The sequence below is a fragment of the Triturus cristatus genome, chromosome 4_1, assembly GCF_964204655.1.
Source record: "Triturus cristatus chromosome 4_1, aTriCri1.1, whole genome shotgun sequence".
Taxonomy (NCBI): Eukaryota; Metazoa; Chordata; class Amphibia; order Caudata; family Salamandridae; genus Triturus; species Triturus cristatus.
In genome coordinates this window covers 661,098,653-661,119,056 of record NC_140585.1, presented here as the reverse complement: position 1 = coordinate 661,119,056, position 20,404 = coordinate 661,098,653, and the positions used below count along the sequence as shown (strand labels likewise).

Genomic DNA, 20,404 nt, shown 5'->3' with positions numbered 1-20,404 from the left:
ATATTTTCGTGTCCTGCAAAAGTTTCCCCAGCCCTGAGGAAGACCTTCAAACCAAATAGTTCCTAGTCCCACCATAAAGGTCGAAACGCGTCAGCACATACTTTCCAGAGGCCAAGAGTGACCATCTGTAAAAATCATGTTAAAGGACTGATAGCCTAAGCGTAATTAAGACGGCCTAGACTAGAATTAGTACACTTTGACTCTGACCTCTGCAGGACCCTATACTAAACCAATAGAGGAGATAAAGTAGATAGGCCCCGATACTCAGACAAGTACAGTAGGGCATAGAAGATCTACCATACGGAACAATTGGCGTAGACCATAGGACAAATAGAACATTTAGGGCCTCATGTAGGTAGCATACCAGTTACCACTTCTAAAATACCGAACGTTACCGAATCGGTATTTTAGAAGTGGTAACTCGTATGTAGGTAATGAGTCGGTATTTTTTACCGATTCGTTACAATTCGGTAATTACCGAATCGGTATTTACCGATTCGGTAATGAGGCATACCTTCCCATTGATGGGAAGGTATGCCTCAATACCGAATCGGTAAATACCGATTCGGTAATGGGGGGAACACATGCAAGGGTGGCAGGGTGTCACATTGACACCCTGTTGCACCCCTGTTGCACCCCTGATTCGGCCATGTGGCACACATACATGCCCTAAGGGCATGTATGTATGCCACATTGCACACCGCTACGCGCTTCAAAATGCCTATACACATCCATTAATTATTTACCACCAACTATTAGTTGGTGGTAAATACCGACTCTTAAACACACCCACACACTCCCCCTACATCTCGATTTTGGATTCGGAATTTACCGATTCGGTAAAATTACCGAATCGGAACAGTTACCGATTCGGTAACATTACCGATTCGGTATTATTACCGAATCGGTAATTTTACCGATTCGGTAAATTCCGAAACCAAAAATTGTCCCCCTACATACCAATAGCCAAAATACCGGTCGGTCACGGTATAATTACCGAAAATCGGCCGTTACCAACCGGTATTTGGCTACCTACATGAGGCCCTTAATATTTGCAGTGTCCAAGATATGTATGTAATGTCTAGTGAGTCACATGTTTAGAATGAATGAATTCATTGCTATGTGTGCTGTTCCTTGAATGTATTAGATTAATCTCTAGATTTGCATTCAAGTTTGGTTCTAACAATGCACCAAGTGTCTATGTTTTTCATGTAAATATGTCACTGTGTTATTTTATTGTTCCTTGTAATGAAACAATGTTTGAAATAGCCAATTTATATGGCATATGAGTAAAGATTTGGTACACGTCATATGAGTTGCCTAGCCTAAATTCAAGAGAAAGGGAAAAACACCATGTAAGATGGTACAAGAATCACATGAATAAGTAAGGTTCATTAATTGAACATTCACGGAGATGACGTTAGGGGTTTTCCGGTGTGGAAAACACTTATTGATCCATGGTCTGAGAAGTACCTTTTCTGTTACAACTTTCTAAAAGTTCCATTTTGAGAATTGTGACTTAAAATCAAACTTTACCATTAAAGAGGGTTTAAAATTGCTATTCGTTAGACACTGAACTCAACAATCCTACCTGCTTCCAATCAAAGGTTAGCACTTATTAAATACAATAGATAACCCGGCATTATCCTATGGGAGAGGTCGGCCTTGCAGTAGTGTGAAACAAATGTAAGAGTTTATCACTACAAAGACGTGTTAAAATGAAAAGTACATGTCAAACCTTTTAAACTCACTACACTCTGCCCTATGGACTGTTTAGATCCTATCCTAGAGGTGACTTATATGTATGAAAAAAGAAGGTTTAGGCCTGGCAAAAGGTGCATTTTGCCAACTCAAAATGACAGTTTAAACTGCATACACAGGCTGCAATGGCAGGCCTAAGTTATGTTTTACAGGCTACTTAAGTTGGTGGCACAGTTAGTGCGGCAGGCCCACTACAGGCCCTGGGTACATGTAGTACCAATTGATCAGGGCCTTACAAGTAAATTAAATGTGCCAATTGGTTGTAAGCCAAATGTTATCATGTTTTAGGGAGTATACCTATTCACTTTAGCACTGGTTAGCAGTGGTAAAGTGCACAGAGTCCTAAGGCCAATAAAAGGAGATCAGAAAAAATGGAACAATATGGGGGAAGACTACCCTAAGGATGACAGGTCTGATGGTAAATATAATGGTGACCACTAGTATGAATATTAAAATGTTAAATAAATGTAAAGAGAAAGTTATAGGCATATTATGCATTGTATGCTTGTTCAATAATACTTTTCTTCCTCAACCCAGTCCGCTATAATGGATTTCAACCATCCCCACTCAAGCTCAGTAACATACAGATAGTTTAAGAGATTTTTATCTCCACCCCTCGTGGAACCCACCAATTAGAGTCTCCTCCACTTTAAAGCGCTTCCTGTTTATTCTCTGTATTGTTTAATTTTGCAGGCAGCTTGGTCTCTAAAGTTTCTTGTTCACATTCAACTAGGGAACATCAGGATTTGTATCTTTGAGGAGATATCCATCGCTCCTACACATGTGCTATCAGGCCGCTGACTCATGAACATGGGCAATCTGTCCAAGAAAGTCATAATATGCTGCCAGAAGAACATGATCTTTAGTGCACTCATCCTCCCACCGGGTTGCCCCGCCCCCACATTTCACAGTAATAGGAGGGTATATGCTTGGGTTTCAGGAGTGAAATCATCTGCTGCAGATTCACACACTACTGAAGACATGCTTTGTAGGAGATAGCATTATTCAGATGTGGGCAGTAAGGAGAACTACAGGTCTCTATAACAAGGGCAGATGGAGCAAGTCCACTTCAATAATTTGCTGAATATGGCCTTTTGTGCTGCTCTGCAGTTTTCCGACTTCAGTGTGACTGCACCCCGCTGATTCACTTTGGAGCATTTAAATGGTACTTGATTCATGAAGGTAAACTTACATTTTATGTGTTAATTTACTATTTTGTGGGTGTTCACAAACTGGGAGTTTAGTTTTACTAACAGTAATTTTATGACTTCAGAGACCAGGACAGGCCTACCTTCTTAGTTGTGGGGTCTCCTCTTTCATAAAATGTACTATTAGTAGAAATAAACTGCGAGTTTGTGAATACCACATAAGAAATGTAAACTTACGCATAAGTGTAAGTTTATCATTGTGAATCAGGCCTTCGGTATTATTCAGCAGGGGCTTCTTACTACTGGTTGATTTATGGAAGGTTGCAAGAGAAAATGTAAGTCAAGGCATGCCTTTGGATAATCTGAACTTTCTAAAATACGTGTCTAGGAATAGAAGCTACAACAGTAAGCATAGAGAGTCCTTTTCATGCTCCTCTTGTTCTTTGTCTCTCCTGAGAACATGCATGGAGCCACATGTCGATGACTCACCTCCTGGGAATGCTGCTAGGCCTGTTTATCGGGCACTGGCTCATATGACTTTAGTACGCTTCAGTCTTTTATTGAGGCCAAAGTGCACTCACTGGTGGACACGTATATGGCTATGCCATCAAATCGCCACCTCTTCCTCTTGTACTTTCGGTTGAGAGAAACCAGGTGATGGAGCGGGTAGCACAACATTTTGTATACCTCCTCTATTTGTATGAACATACTAATTATATAATCTATTAATTATAATATTATTAAATGAGTTTTGCATGTATATTAACCAACATTATTAATATTCAAATTACACGTGGGAATTGCATTTTGCATGGCTCAATAACCTTTATAACTAAAATCTGTACGCATATTAACAGTAGTATATGTGGTAATAGAATACTGCATGATATATGTTGCTTTTTGTGATGTTGCCCATGAGGAGGATCGAAAAGGTGAATATAATTGCTTTAAATGTCGCTATATGCTAGATAAATATAAGCACATAGAGGGATTAGTAAGGGGTTAACATTAGATTCATTATTTCTATGTATTAATTACTCTTTTGTGTTTGTTTTGCTTAAGTTGGCATTTGGGCCTAAATCAAAGATGGCCGCTGACAACACACGATGAAGTGGCCACTATCCCATGAGGTGCAGAGTGAGCTGTGCATGCACGAGAAATCTCCTAAAGCCTCGTCACGACCTTTGTTCACCATGCACCCGAACAAGGACAGAATATGGGAGGTCTGCCAAGACAGGAGAACAATCAACCTTACAATAAATCGGAACAGGCCTACTCTTGGACTAACCAGTGACCTCACCCCTCGAACTGTACTGAGAACTTTAGACTTACATCAGACGATCTCAACCAACCAATCCCGACTGTTCTAAAATATTAAATTGTATCTTCTTTACTTTATTGTATTATAAAAAGGAGTGGTAGAATAGAGAGGGTGGTCACGTCACTTTGCGTTGCCTTGCTACGTTTTGCGCGTTCTCCTGAACCTTTGAGGGTCCGGATGCTGCCCGATCATCAGATGACTGCGAACGTTTCCTAAAATCTACGGGCAATGATAGATGCTTGCACGTCTCTGGTCCTTTGCCAATCTTTGGGACTGTAACGGGCTGAGCAAAGAACTTTGAGCTTTGGCCTGCTTTCGGACGATTTACTGCAAATTTGATTATGTAGAGCCAATGAATTAGAGGACTCAAAATAGCCAGATTAGGTAAATATGATGTTCTGCGATTTACTAAAATTTTGATATAAACTTTCTAAACTTAACGAGACAAATACAAATTAAATTAATTATGAAAGTTAGATAAACAAATATTGATTAACAAGAAAACGAGTTTGTGGTTTATTAAGAGAGGTAAGATCTAAGTCTTAAAATGTGTTTTAGCTGGTTCTAAACCACCATCAACCAATCCAACTAATTGGTCCATTGACCAAGTGGGAGGAGTGCCTTGATGTTTAGGATTAAAGATCTGTAGGCGAATGGTATTAATGTATATTTTGTAAAATAACTTTTCTCTCCATATAGGTTATAAGATGTTCCCCCACATGTCCAGCGCTTGAAATACTCATTCCTCCTGTGTGTGCAGACTAGTGAAAGAGACGTGTGAGTGTTGGTGTTATGAGCCCCATCAATGACTGCATGTGTGAATGAGATAGTGTGACGTCGGGTCTGCGACGCAGGGAGGATATTGGTACGGGTTGTTTTCCCCCGTTACCTGGGTTTTTGCGCTGCATCAGTTTTTCTGGTAGCAAGATGATGGTTTTGGTTTGGTTATTATTGCTTGTAAATTGGTTATTGATTATTGATTATGAGAAAGTATTGGTTTATGTGTTAACACTCTATGTTGAGTCACGTCGAGTTCTATGTTGTTTGATGGCTTCTGGGATTTAGGAAATCAGAAGTTTGTAACGGTTCCGTAGTAGAGCAGAGGTAAGCGCTGCTCTCGGGAAAAACAGAATTGTTGTTGCCCTGTAGGTACACGGGGAAAACGGGTGACGATTGGAGTTGCACGATGCATTGTCTGGGTTTGATTTGGTAACATCGTCGCGTGTTGCCATTAGAGATATTTTCTGTATGAGAGAAGTGTATGGTAGCGAAGGTCACATGTGAAATTTTGGTCTTAGGTACCAGGAGTCCAAAAGGCACTCTGATTACGCTTATCACTGGAAATGTAATAGGTGTTCTCTAAGCTTGCTAGAAGGATAAAGTAGAGGGAAGTACTACTTTATTAACGTATGTCATAATTCTGTAGTAGGGCAGACTGTTCGCTTCTCTCGGGAAAGACAGAATTCTGTGTGAATGTACTACATTTTTACCGTATGAAAGTGCGTGAATGAAATAGCATTCAGGTTAATTGCAAAACTCTGGTTTTATTTCTCAGGAGCATTGGGTCCCACTCTCCAACTAGGTGTCTTAATTCTGGAGAAACAGCTAATGCTTGCAAGAAGGATAAGGTAGAGGGATGTGCTACTTTATCAACAGAAGTAACGATTCTGTAGTAGGGCAGAGGTAAGCGCTGCTCTTCGGAAAGACAGAATTCTTGTAAGAAAGGTCATTAACTGTTCTTGGCTAGCGAAACAGATAATGGTGGCGTTTTTATGTCGTTACTAACAGATTTGCAAGTCAGAAGAACGTAAAGAGCTTACTGAGAAAAAAATTTAAAGGAGGGGTCAGCATAAGCAGGAGTAGCGAGAAAAGCTGACGTCAGAAAGCCCGCGCTGGGATTGGCTAGTCAGTAAGAAACATAGACACTCCGGATTGGTGCATTAGTGTATTCCGCACTGAGTGGAGAATTACAGGGTGACGTAGACGCTCCTGATTGGTGCGTTAGTGAGAGTCGCGCTGGGATTGGAGAATTGCAGAAGTTACATAGACGCTCCGGATTGGTGCGTTAGTGTGAGTCGCGCTGGGATTGGAGAATAGCAGAAGTTACATAGACGCTCCGGATTGGTGCGTTAGTGTGAGTCGCACTACGATTGGATAAAACAACGGAATAGTCGTAGGAGAAAACTAGCGATACACAGAATAGACAAAATGATGTATTACGATCCACCAGAAAAAGAGAAAAAGTCCTGGTTTGGGAAAATCAAGAGTTTATTTAAAAAGGACAAACCAATTGTGACTAGGGAAGGACAATTGCTTCCCCCACCGAAATCGCCCGCATCCTTCATGGTTGCGAAATATAGATATCATACTTGTATTTGGCAGTTCGGGCTGGACTGATCCCATGAGGCACAGGGGCAGACTGATTTGCATATGGCCATGTCTGAACTGGGGTGGCAGAGTGGGCTAAAGAACGGTGATGGATTAAACCCAGATCAGTTGACTGGGGGTGAGTGCTTGCAATGTTCAACACTCCGTCCATCATTTTCTTTGGTTTTTGCTTTGTTTGCCATAAGTTGGCAGGGTATGCTCAGACGTGAGTCCCTTGCTCACTTTGCCACTGGATTCAAGCAAGCCTGGCTGAAGATGGCTGAAATGCCAGAAACCGGTCCTAGGAAGCTTGTTTCCGGTCCAGGGAAGACATGGCTTGGCAGTTCGGGCTGGACTGTTCCCATGAGGCACAGGGGCAGACTGATTTGCATATGGCCATGTCTGAACTGGGGTGGCAGAGTGGGCTAAAGAAAAGTGATGGATTAAACCCAGATCAGTTGACTGGGGGTGAGTGCTTGCAATGTTCAACACTCCGTCCATCATTTTCTTTGGTTTTTGCTTTGTTTGCCATAGTTGGCAGGGTATGGTCAGACGTGAGTCCCTTGCTCACTTTGCCACTGGATTCAAGCAAGCCTGGCTGAAGACTGCTGAAATGCCAGAAACCGGTCCTAGGAAGCTTGTTTCCGGTCCAGGGAAGACATGGCTTGGCAGTTCGGGCTGGACTGTTCCCATGAGGCACAGGGGCAGACTGATTTGCATATGGCCATGTCTGAACTGGGGTGGCAGAGTGGGCTAAAGAACGGTGATGGATTAAACCTAGATCAGTTGACTGGGGGTGAGTGCTTGCAATGTTCAACACTCCGTCCATCATTTTCTTTGGTTTTTGCTTTGTTTGCCATAAGTTGGCAGGGTATGCTCAGACGTGAGTCCCTTGCTCACTTTGCCACTGGATTCAAGCAAGCCTGGCTGAAGATGGCTGAAATGCCAGAAACCGGTCCTAGGAAGCTTGTTTCCGGTCCAGGGAAGACATGGCTTGGCAGTTCAGGCTGGACTGTTCCCATGAGGCACAGGGGCAGACTGATTTGCATATGGCCATGTCTGAACTGGGGTGGCAGAGTGGGCTAAAGAACGGTGATGGGTTAAACCCAGATCAGTTGACTGGGGGTGAGTGCTTGCAATGTTCATCACTCCGTCCATCATTTTCTTTGGTTTTTGCTTTGTTTGCCATAAGTTGGCAGGGTATGCTCAGACGTGAGTCCCTTGCTCACTTTGCCACTGGATTCAAGCAAGCCTGGCTGAAGACGGCTGAAATGCCAGAAACCGGTCCTAGGAAGCTTGTTTCCGGTCCAGGGAAGACATGGCTTGGCAGTTCAGGCTGGACTGTTCCCATGAGGCACAGGGGCAGACTGATTTGCATATGGCCATGTCTGAACTGGGGGTGGCAGAGTGGGCTAAAGAACGGTGATGGATTAAATCCAGATCAGTTGACTGGGGGTGAGTGCTTGCAATGTTCAACACTCCGTCCATCATTTTCTTTGGTTTTTGAATTGGGCAAAGTATACAAAAGATGATGGAGTTTTAGCTTTTCCAGAGCATGGTTCGTTCAATCTAGCGGTTTTGAGAAATTTGAGAGAGAGAATGATTAATCTAGAACCAAGACTTAGACCAACACAGTTTGAAGCATTGACAGAATGGGAAGATGAGATGCATGAAAGAGAAAGACAGAGGAGTGGCGGAAGGTATAGGTACATGTTTGGTAGATCATATGGACAGGAGAATCATGATGACAGAATGAGGCGATGGCGAAATGCAAATATGACTGATGGTTTGTTTCCTGTGAGACATGCTGAAGAAGTTAGTGGTAGAAAATGTACGGAAAAGAGAAATAATATAGAGTCAGGAGTATATGGAGTGCATGAATCGGAGGATGATGTTCTTGACGACATGTTTTATAAAAATCCACCCCCGTAGCAACCAGAATCTGACATGCTAACACCAAGTGCCCCAATGAGAGAGACTTTGCGAAACATTAAAGTTGAACCAGTACCCCAAGAGATAGGGTGGAAATAATTCTTTCAGAGAAATAGAGAGAAAATAGGATGGTAAAGTGAGTAGTGAAAATTCGGCAGAATTAGAAAAAAACACTTTAGAGTTAACTGAAAAGATTAGGGAATTGACTAAAAACGTAGAAGCCGTGACTGTTCCCGTAACTAGAGGTCCTGTGATGCCTATTTTTGATAAACAAAAAGATAGTGAACATTGTCTGACGGTCCCTTATAACAGTAATAGACAGATCGAGAGGCCAAGGAAAAGTTCAGATGAGAACCTATGGAGACAAACAGTAAGTACATTAGAACAAAGTGCGCCTAAAAATATGACAGTAAATCCAAGTGTAGTGGAAAGTCTAATAATGACTACAGAATCTGTATCAGAGACTCCAAAAGAATCAGAACGAGGTAATGAGGAAAAACCAGTAGGCCCTACTTCAGAAGAATTAAGTGAATGGTTGAGGAGCTTACAGAGAAAAGACAGAGAATCCCAATCTATAGATGTAGCCAAGCTAAGGATGGTTTTGGAAGAATTAATAGTAGGGACTATCCCCACAGAGAAGTTAAAAACATATCAGGATGAAGAATTACTATATCTGTGCAAAAGTATAACTTGGAGAGCAAAGAATTTAAATGAAAGATTAGAAGAAGTGGCAAATGATATGGGTATAGACATTGAAAAGGTAAAAGCTTTACAAAAACCCTATTGAGTAGACTTTACGGAGGAAGATATTGAAAGTCTGAACACCACAGGACGAATAATTCAGATTAAAGACATAATCATTTTGCTAAGAAAATAGGAAGATGTGGATAAATGGAGGAGCAGGTGGTACCGAAAACGACACGATGCCTCAGAGAAAACGTTTGCAACTTTTCCAATGAGAGAGAAGGAAAAGGTAGTAACAGAATGCCCTATGAGAGAAATTCCAGGTGGAGGATATGTACATGTTCCTTGGACTAGACAAGATATTTTGTCATTTACCAATGATTTCCCTCGACTACGTGAAAAGCCAGTCGAGTGGTATAGGCAAGTGGATAGGTTTGTAAAACTATCAAAAGTTTTATGGATTGATCTAAATAGTCTATTTGACATAATAGTACCAGCAGATTTATGGACAGAGTGTACAATTATGATCAATTGGCCTACACAAGAATACCCTAGAGATCCAAAGACAGGTGTCCCTGATACTGAGGTGATGAAAAAATATGAACAAGTAATCACCTTTCTGAAAAACAAAGTACCTCCCAAAGAGACCGATTGGGTAAAAATAGACCGAACTCATCAGGAAACTAAGGAGTCAGTGCACGCGTACTATGAAAGGTTAATCCTTGCCTTTAAGCAGTTTAGCGGTGACGAAAATTTAAGTGAAAAGGATTTGAGTCATTTTCTATACAGATTTGTATATGGCCAACGTCCAGAAATTAGTGAAATGATTAAACAGCAAACAGTGGATTGGCAAAACAAGAAAATAGATGAAGTCCTAAGACACGCAAAATATTTTAGTGATGACATTGAAGCCAAGCAGCGTAAATTAAAAGAAAAGGCTATGTGGGCACAGGTAAAAGTGGCAGAGAGACAAGAAGCACAGCTGATTGAACAAGCAAATGCTGCAGGACCAAAACCTAAATTCAATATAGAAGAAGCCAAAAAGAAATGGCCATGTCATAATTGCGGAAGAATAGGGCACTGGAAATCCGAGTGTAAATTTCCCCCGAATACTAATAATGTTAATGCATCATTGAATCCGCAGGTGCAGAAAGAGGTGAGTTGTCAACCGCAGCGACAGCAGCAGGTTGTTACCCAACAGAATCAGGTGCCAAAACCACCTTTTCCACAGAGCGTAAATTCACAGAAATACAGTCATGAGACAGGATTCTACAACGAAGAACAGGTAACTAAGCAGCCGCGCGCTAGCGCTGTTTCGCAGTATTGGCTACAATGTGATGAGAGTGAGTCAGAAGAAAATTATTGACGGTGGCGAGGGGAGGAAGAAGAGTGCGTACTTGGCGCAACCCTAGAAGTAGACCAGACAGGCCCTTTTGTGGACGGAAAAGTAAATGATGAAAATATTACTTTCCCAGTAGATACTGATACTACTAGATCAACTGTTAGGTCAGCTGATGTTAAGAATCTTCCTCTCTCGGACGAAACAATCCAAGTGGTTGGAGTATCCAACAGACAGATTAAAACGTATCTCACAGAACCACTAAAAGTCAGTATAGGGACATTTTCTGAAATGCACAGCTTTGTTGTGTGCGATTCATGTCCTGTAAATTTGTTAGGTAGACACTTATTGTGCAAAATGAATTGCACTATATTTTGTACCCCTGATGGTATAGCATTTGAGACCCCTGATGAAGCCGTACTGTATAAAATGACTATGGCTAATATGGAATCTGAAATTACTGAAACATTCGCTGTATTCAACCCTGACGAACTACCAAAAGAATTGAAACAGACAGTATAAGCAGAGGTCTGGGATTTCACAGGAAAAGATGTAAGATTGATGAAAAATGTAGATCTCGTAAAAGTAACAGTGAAGGAAGGAATAAGTTACCCAAATGTTCCTCAATATAAATTGACACCCGAGATAATTGAAGGAGTTACCCCTATAATCCAGAAAATGATTAAACAAGGAATTTTAAGAGAAATAAGGAGTAGTCCATGTAATTCACCAATTATGGGCTTGAAGAAGCCTAATGGAAAGTTTAGCATAGTGCAAGATCTGAGAAAGATAAACAAGATTGTTGTGTCATGTTGTCCTATTGTACCAAATCCATCTGTGATTTTGTATCAGATTCCTCATGATGCGGAATGGTATACTGTAATTGACCTACGTCACGCTTTCTTTTCCATCCCATTGCATCATGATAGTCAGCAAATTTTTGCGTTCCGGTTTGGCGAACGTATTTTGGCATGGTGCCGAATCCCACAGGGGTATACAGAAAGCCCCTCAATAGTCAATCAGATATTGAAAAAGTCCTTAGAAGACCTAGAAATGCCAGAGAACTCAGTGCTAGTAAAATACATTGACGACCTGCTTGTGGTGTCAAAAACTCTAGAAGCTTGTGTAATGGACACCATAGCATTGCTAAATCATCTGGCAGATGGAGGACTTAAAGTGTCACCATCGAAATTGCAATTTTGGCAAAAGGAAGTACACTATTTAGGCCATAAAATTGAAAAGGGACTGAGGAAGATAACAACAGACAGAATCAGGATAATAAAAGGAATCCTTTAAACAATTGAGAGACGGTTTGTGTGAAGCGCCAGCATTGAGAATTCCTGATTATGAGAAAGAGTTTGAGCTCTACTGCAGTGAGAGGAATGGATGTGCACTCTCTGTATTAATACAGAAACATGGAAAATTGAGAAGACCAATTGCATATTTTTCAGCTATGCTAGACCCTGTAGCCGTAACATTACCTGGTTGTCTGAAAGCTGTGGCTGCTACCTGTAAGAGTCTGGAACAGAGTGAAGGAATTGTGATGGGATATCCTGTACGAGTGTTTGTACCTCATGATGTGGCAATCCTTTTAACAAGGAGCCGCACTCAGTTCATGACACACAGTTGGCTGACTAAATATGAGAAAGTCATATTAGGTGCAACGAATGTGAGCCTTGTGAGATGTCTGAATGTGAATCCTTCAACGCTATTGCCTGATGCTGAAAATGTTGAAGTCAGGGACGAAGTGGATCATGATTGTTTGGATGTACTCGATTTTTGTACCAAACCACGTCCTGATATAAAAGATGTACCTTTGTCAGAGAGTGACTTTGTGATGTTTGTGGATGGGTCATGCTTGAGAACAGACAAAGGAATTCTGAGTGCAGCATATGCAGTATGCACAGTTGCAGCGGTAATGGAAGCATCTTATCTGAAGGGAGTAAAATCAGCCCAGGTTGCTGAACTTGTAGCTTTAACTAGAGCATTCAAGTTGGGAAAGAATGTGAGAGTGACTGTGATAACCGATAGTCAGTATGGCTTCGGTGTCGTGCATGATTTTGGCCAGATTTGGCTACAGAGAGGATTTTGGACTTCAAGTGGAACTCCCATAAAAAATGCTGAATTGGTTGGGAAATTGCTTGAGGCGATACAGCTGCCTAAGCAATTAGCTGTTGTAAAGTGTTCTGCTCATGCGCAAACCGCAGATTATATCGCGGTAGGAAACAGATACGCCAACGATATGGCTCAATATTGTGCGCACAATCAGAATTCGGTTAATAGGGCGAAAGAAAGGGAAATTAATTCTTGTTCTCTATTGTTTACTAACATTGTGAGTACATGGGAGGAAGTGAGGGGATGAGGAAATGAGACAATGGGTAAAAGCAGGATGTGCACCAAGAGAAACAGATCATGTGTGGGTCTATCGGGATGGAAGACCAGTCATGCCTGATAGCATGGTGTCTGCCATGGCACGGATGTATCATGGACAAGCACATATAGGGAGAGATGCCATGATTAGGTCATTTAAGCAGACATGGTACAATGCAAAATTTAGACTTGTAGCTGAGAGCCTTTGTCAAAGATGCCTTATGTGTCAGCAGTTCAATCCTGGAAGGAAAACAGTGGTAAGTCTAGGAACAATAGGTCGAGAAGGAGGGCCTTTCACCAGAATGCAGATTGATTTCATTGAAATGCCCCCCTGTAATAGGTTGAGGTTTCTTCTAGTAATGGTCTGGTTGTTTTCTAGATGGGTAGAAGCATACCCCACAAGAAGGAGTGATGGAATCACGGTAGCTAAATTACTGTTGAGAGAGTTCATTCCCAGATTCGGGTTCCCAGTCACAATTGAGTCAGATAGAGGAAAACAATTCCATGATGAAATCGTGAAACTGATTTGTGAAGCATTGAATGTACAACAGAAACTACATTGTGCCTTTCGCCCAAAGGCTTCTGGTGTGGTGGAGCAAGTAAATGGTACCATTAAAAACAGATTGGGGAAAATTTGTTTAGCCACAGGTTTGAAATGGCCTGATGTCTTGCCTCTGGTACTCATGACTATTATATCTATTCCAGATAGGAACACAGGTCTGAGCCCCCATGAAATTGTCATGGGAAGAGCAATGCGCCATGTATTCATACCAGTCAACAAGCTGTTGCCTATAACTAATGACTTGGTGTTGGATTACTGTAAGGGGCTGGCTGACGCAGTACATTCTGTGTTTCATCAGGTTGGATCGGATGCCACCACCCTTGAAAAGAAGCAAGCTCATGATCTGAGCCCAGGAGACTGGGTGAGAATTAAAGTACACAGAAGGAGGAACTGTTTGGTCCCACGTTGGGGAAAACCACGACAAGTGATATTGACTACAACAACAGCTGTGAAGTGTGCTGGGATCAAGAACTGGATTCATGCTAGTCACACATTGAGAATTCCAAATCCAGTGGATAACAAGGAAGGAGAATATTTTGAGGAGTCAGAAAGTAGTTCTGAATTGGATGCTGAAGAGACAAGAACAAGAGGAAATCATGAAAGGGGGGAGACAGAGCCAAATTTGACCGTTGCCCCAGAAAATATTCAATTGAGAAGGAAGTTACAGATTTCTGATACCAGCTCAGACTCAGAGACTGAACAGATACCGGTACGTTCCGGAAAGGAGAAAAGCAGTGAAGAGACAATCAAAGAAATTATTAATAAGGAAGTTCCTGATGAAAAGCTGAGAGAAATTCCACCTGAAATAACAAAAGTAAATGAACAGGTGCCAGATACAGAAAGTAAGGGAAAGATTTCTGCGGAAGACCCCCAAGGAGTTGTAGGGAATTCGAACATCCAGTTAGGGGAAGAGACAGTTAGTCAGCAGGAAGATTGTGTGCAAGAAACACGAGGAGGGACAGAAGTAGGGAAAATAAAAGAAGTGGTGGAAAGAAGAACAGTTAAAAGCAAAAAGCAAGTTGAAACAGAATCAGAGGATAGTGATGAAGAAGTACCTGAAGGTCGAGTCCTGAAAAAGAGAGCATGAAGAGCTGAAAAGAATGATAAAGGAAATAAACCGAAAAGATCAGCAAGAGATGAAATCTGGCCAAACAAAATAAAGAGACTGAGATATCGGCTGACACGAGTGAATTTACCCAGAGCAGAACAAGTGAATGAAATATCTAGTCAAGAAAAATCAAAAAACGAGAAAATAACTACAGCAGAGGAAAACAAAAGAACGAGAAAACCTAACCAGAAGTATAAGTCGCCGGAATGGTCATATGTGGCCCTGCCTGAAATAAAAGAAGAGGCGGATAGCCAAGAAAACCCAGAGGTGACTGTAACAGAAGTGGTTGAGAAAGACGAAGAATCGGAAATCCTGAGATTTATCTTGTCCGATATTGGAGAAGAAACGGATGTTCAGGAAGTTCTGTATCAAGATTATGAGAGAAAAGTGAAAGACGATCAAATGCCAAACTGAATAAGACAAAAGTGCTGCTAATGGAAAGACAATAAAATACAGGAAAAGACATGACTGATAGAACCAGGAGGTGCTTAGAGCCTTGGGTTAGACAAAACTAGTTGTGAAGTAGAAGAGGCTAAGTCAAAAGACACTGATCATTTTACAAAAATGGCAAACACAGAAAGTAGAAAAGCTAAATGTGTATTTCTTAGACGATGGTTTAAAATGTGTTGTTGTTGTACAGGATTACTAATGCTTCTATGGAGTGTGTTAGCTTTGATCATCTCATTTAAGATTACCTTAGAAACAATAGAAGTACATAGTGAGAATAAAACTAATATAGAGAAGATTCAGAAAGTATATCCGACTAAAATAGTTAGAAATTATCTACATAAAGACAGGTCTATAAATGATTTCTCTGATAATGTATTTTCAAAACTACTGTACGAATATGTAAAGACAATGGACGTGAGGGATTGCTACGTTTGTATGCAGTTACCTGCATCTGTATCGGAGGGAGTGACTTACCATCACCTCCCAGTAACCTATGGAATAACATGTAGTGTAATAGCTAATTTGTTTTACAAAATAGGGAAGTTAGAATATTATTTTTCAGATGTAGATAACATTTTTTCACAAGTACCTGCAATTAACAAATTGAATAAAGTAAAGCCTGCAAAGGTGTTAGGTGAATTTTTCCTAGAAACTAAAGAGCTAACATTAGAATCTATATTTATTAACAATCTGACTTGCAGTTTAAAGAAAGAGGAAAATATATTTTTAGATATGGTTGAAGAAAGGAGATTAAAGATGCAAAGGAAAGTACCTGAAGGAAAGGAAGAAAAGACCGTTTGGGATGTTGAAATGGAAAAACATTTGAAGGGAGAAGCTAGTCCAACTATGGCTTTAGATTGGCCTCAGAAAGGGAAGTTGTGTATTAGAAGGAATCAAACTGCATATGATAATTACTTTGTAGGTAACAGTGAATGCCATGATACATACCGAATCATGGGTGGATGGGGATTTAAAGGAGGAAATTATCCAGTTTTTCCTGGGTTATATTTTATCTGCAGGAACAAGGCATATTATCGGTTGCCAGACCATTGGTATGGCACATGTTATGTAGGTCTGGTTTTCCCAAAGATATTCCACATGGGAAGAGGAGAAGATGGTGTACATAAGTTAGGTAGTCATCAAGCACGTAGAAAGAGAGAATCTTGGTCAGAAATTGTAGGAGACATTTTTGGAGCATTGATACCAGCAGTAGGAATATCTCTGAATGCACACAAAATTAGAAAACTATCATCAGTAGTGGATCGCTTGTCAACAAGCACCGCTGAAGGATTTTTATTGGTAAATACTGAAATGGTTGCCATGCGTGCCCTGGTAATGCAAAATCGACTTGCCCTTACTATATTATTGGCAAAAGAGGGTGGAGTCTGTGGAATGCTGAAGGTTCAACATTGTTGGACTTACATTCCTGACGAAAGTAAAGATCTGAAGGTCTACATTAAAAATATAACTGATTTACATGAGGAAATTGCACTACTGGAGGTTGAAAGTGTTTGGGAAAAGATTGGAAAGAAATTTTCTTCTGTTAAAGATTATTTTTTAAACTTAGGTGGTACCTTTATAGGAAGTATCTTATTTCCATTAACCTGTGTGATTGTTATAGTATTAATATTAAGACTAGGATGTTTATGTCATAAAAGAAAGAAAATACAGAAAAAGACAAAAAGAGAAAATTTGAAAAGAAGACAGAATAAGAGACAAGAGAGGGAATATGAAGAAGTAGAACTAGAAGAGATGAAAGATAGTATGTATAAAACAGCAAGAAGAGAAGAAATTGGGGAAACAGAAATGTGAACTAATTCAAAGAATTAATTTTGCTTTCATGACAAATTGATACAAAAGTTTAATGGTGTGGTGATAAAATCACCAAAGGGGGGATTGATGGAGCGGGTAGCACAACATTTTGCATACCTCCTCTATTTGCATGAACATACTAATTATATAATCTATTAATTATAATATTATTAAATGAGTTTTGCATGTATATTAACCAACATTATTAATATTCAAATTACACTTGGGAATTGCATTTTGCATGGCTCAATAACCTTTATAACTAAAATCTGTACGCATATTAACAGTAGTATATGTGGTAATAGAATACTGCATGATATATGTTGCTTTTGGGATGTTGCCCATGAGGAGGATCGAAAAGGTGAATATAATTGCTTTAAATGTCGCTATATACTAGATAAATACAAGCACTTAGAGGGATTAGTAAGGGGTTAACATTAGATTCATTATTTCTATGTATTAATTACTCTTTTGTGTTTGTTTCGCTTAAGTTGGCATTTGGGCCTAAATCAAAGATGGCCGCTGACAACACACGATGAAGTGGCCACTATCCCATGAGGTGCAGAGTGAGCTGCGCATGCACGAGAAATCTCCTAAAGCCTCGTCACAACCTTTGTTCACCATGTACCCGAACAAGGACAGAATATGGGAGGTCTGCCAAGACAGGAGAACAATCAACCTTACAATAAACCGGAACTAACCAGTGATTTCACCCCTCGAACTGTACTGAGAACTTTAGACTTACATCGGACGATCTCAACCAACCAATCCAGACTGTTCTAAAATATTAAATTGTATCTTCTTTACTTTATTGTATTATAAAAAGGAGTAGTAGAATAGAGAGGGTGGTCACGTCGCTTTGCGTTGTCTTGCTACGTTTTGCGCGTTCTCCTGAACCTTTGAGGGTCCGGATGCTGCCCGATCATCTGATGACTGCGAACTTTTCCTAAAATCTACGGGCAATGATAGATGCTTGCACGTCTCTGGTCCTTTGCCGATCTTTGGGACTGTAACGTGCTGAGCAAAGAACTTTGAGCTTTGGCCTGCTTTCGGACGATTTACTGCAAATTTGATTATGTAGAGCCAATGAATCAGAGGACTCCAAATAGCCAGATTAGGTAAATATGATGTTCTGCGATTTACTAAAATTTTGATATAAACTTTCTAAACTTGACGAGACAAATGCAAATTAAATTCATTATGAAAATTTAGATAAACAAATATTGATTAACAAGAAAATGAGTTTGTGGTTTATTAAGAGAGGAAAGATCTAAGTCTTAAAATGTGTTGTAGCTGGTTCTAAATCACCATCATCCAATCCAACTAATTGGTCCATTGACCAAGTGGGAGGAGTGCCTTGATGTTTAGGATTAAAGATCTGTAGGCCAAGGGTATTAATGTATATTTTGTAAAATAACTTTTCTCTCCCTATAGGTTATAAGGTGTTCCCCCACATGTCCAGAGCTTGAATTACTCATTCCTCCTGTGTGTGCAGACTAGTGAAAGAGACGTGTGAGTGTTGGTGTTATGGGCCCCACCAATGACTGCATGTGTGAATGAGCTAGTGTGACGTCGGGTCTGCGATGCAGGGAGGATATTGGTACTGGTTGTTTTCCCCGTTACATGGGTTTTTGCGCTGCATCACAGGCTTGAACCTTTAGGCGAAGAAGGAAAAGAGACTGTGGGAGTTGATTCTTGGGCAAATATGCGATAGGAGAGGTGCTGGCTGATGTCCTGGTGCACATACTAGTTGACCTGGGTCTCAAGGCAGTCCTAGTTGCTTCTACCTCTGAGGCTTCTGTGCAACAGGTGGCAGATTTGTTTAACCATTAAAAGCCCGTCTGTGATTCTAGTCATCCTCTTCTGTCAATATCTATTCTGTGATTTTAAAAGAATGGGCAGAATTAGAGATTCAGGTAATTCCAGGGTTCTGGTATCATGTGTATCCACTGTTGGGATTTTAAATAGATTTTTCTGACTCTTTGAAGACTGACTTCACTTTGTCTATTCTGGAAGTATGTATTGATGTGGCCTCGGAAGATCATACTGCCTCTGATCAACTGACAAAAAGGAAGACATTTCCTTAGGTCCTTTCATCCGAAGCGCCCAACTGTTTGTGGAGGTATTCTAATCAAGAGAGTGACAAATTATGTGGCAGGTTTGAGTAAATTGTGCGGCAAGAAAAGGCAAAACTATGAGGCATAATGTGTCACTTTTTGTAATAGCACACCTCCATTATTTTATCCTAATTTAATAACACAGTCTGGGCTTTTGCTGCATCTCTTCAGTGGCGGTTTAGCACCCAAAAATGGCAAAAAGCAACAGAAAGGTGATCAGTTTTGCTTTGCAATGGGACGTGTTGCTGCATTTTTAGTAATTTTTTAACCATCTGAGCTTGAAACGAATTTTTATTTTTGTTAAAATCCGCAGATTATTCAGCAGATGATGGATTCTGTGGCAAAGGCGGCAAATCAACAATTATGCAAGAATCTGCATGGCCACACAATTACATAATTCCAGTGGCCCCGATCATAGATGGTATTCTGATCAGAAAGTGTTCACCAGGGGGCAGCGTTCCCTTTGGCGTGAAAGGAAGTCTACCAGAAGTTCCAAGATTGTGCCCACATCATGCTGAAGCAGAAACAGGTATGATTATATTGACACCCCTCAACCAAGCCCTACACAGTTTCTGCACGGGAAACAACCTTTACAACGCAGTCATTACATCGCACTACATTTACAACGCAGTCATTACATTGCAACATCCTTTACAACGCATGACACTACAACGCATGTCACTACAACGCAGGCATTACATTACATGTCATTACAATGCATACCATTACAACGTATAGTACCCCTACACTATCCAACACTTACCTTACTGCTGCAACCCCTGGAGTTAGAATAGTAATTTATACCCCTACACTATCCAACACTTACCCTACTGTTGCACCCACTAGAGTTAGAATAGTAATTTTTACCCCTACAATATCCAACACTTACCTTAAATGCAATGTAATGGTATGTGTTGTAATGGTATGCGTTGTAAAGGTATAATGCAATGTAATGGAATGCGTTGTAAATGTAGTTTTAAAAAAATCGTTGTAATGGCATGCGATGTAAATGTATGCATTGTAAAGGATGTTGTGATGTAAAAACTCCGTTGTAAAGGCATTCGTTGTAAATGTATGCGTGTAACATCATACATTCTTTCTGCACACTAGAGGGGGTCATATCTCAGTATTTGCTCATGTTAGAGGAGTGTCATTCCAATTCTTATATGTTATCTAAGGTGGAACTTTTGAATCAGAGACCGGGCTAAAGTCTTATTCAATGGACCCTATAAAGAAGGCAGTCTTGCAGAATCCAACTTGTGATCATTCTCATTCAACTGAGGAGTGCAGTCTGGTGGTGTACTCCAATTTCTATTTCCCAAGTTTTGGGATGCATTTGCCTCAGTCATCTGTCTGCAGAAAGTGAATACTTTCATCAAAAATGTGTCATTTCAGACAGTGTCTCTTCAGGCGATCATAACTATAATCACGAC

At 40.5% G+C, this 20,404-nt stretch overlaps 1 long non-coding RNA gene across 1 annotated transcript in view; it reads left to right on the top strand.

Annotated features, from left to right (window-relative positions):
* LOC146855354 (uncharacterized) overlaps positions 1–19,419 on the top strand; it is a 239,508-nt gene extending 220,089 nt beyond the window's left edge. The window contains exon 3 of the long non-coding RNA XR_014981312.1: positions 19,285–19,419. This is a non-coding gene — a long non-coding RNA (uncharacterized LOC146855354). The remainder of the gene's footprint in view (positions 1–19,284) is intronic.
* The last annotated feature ends 985 nt before the right edge of the window (positions 19,420–20,404 follow it).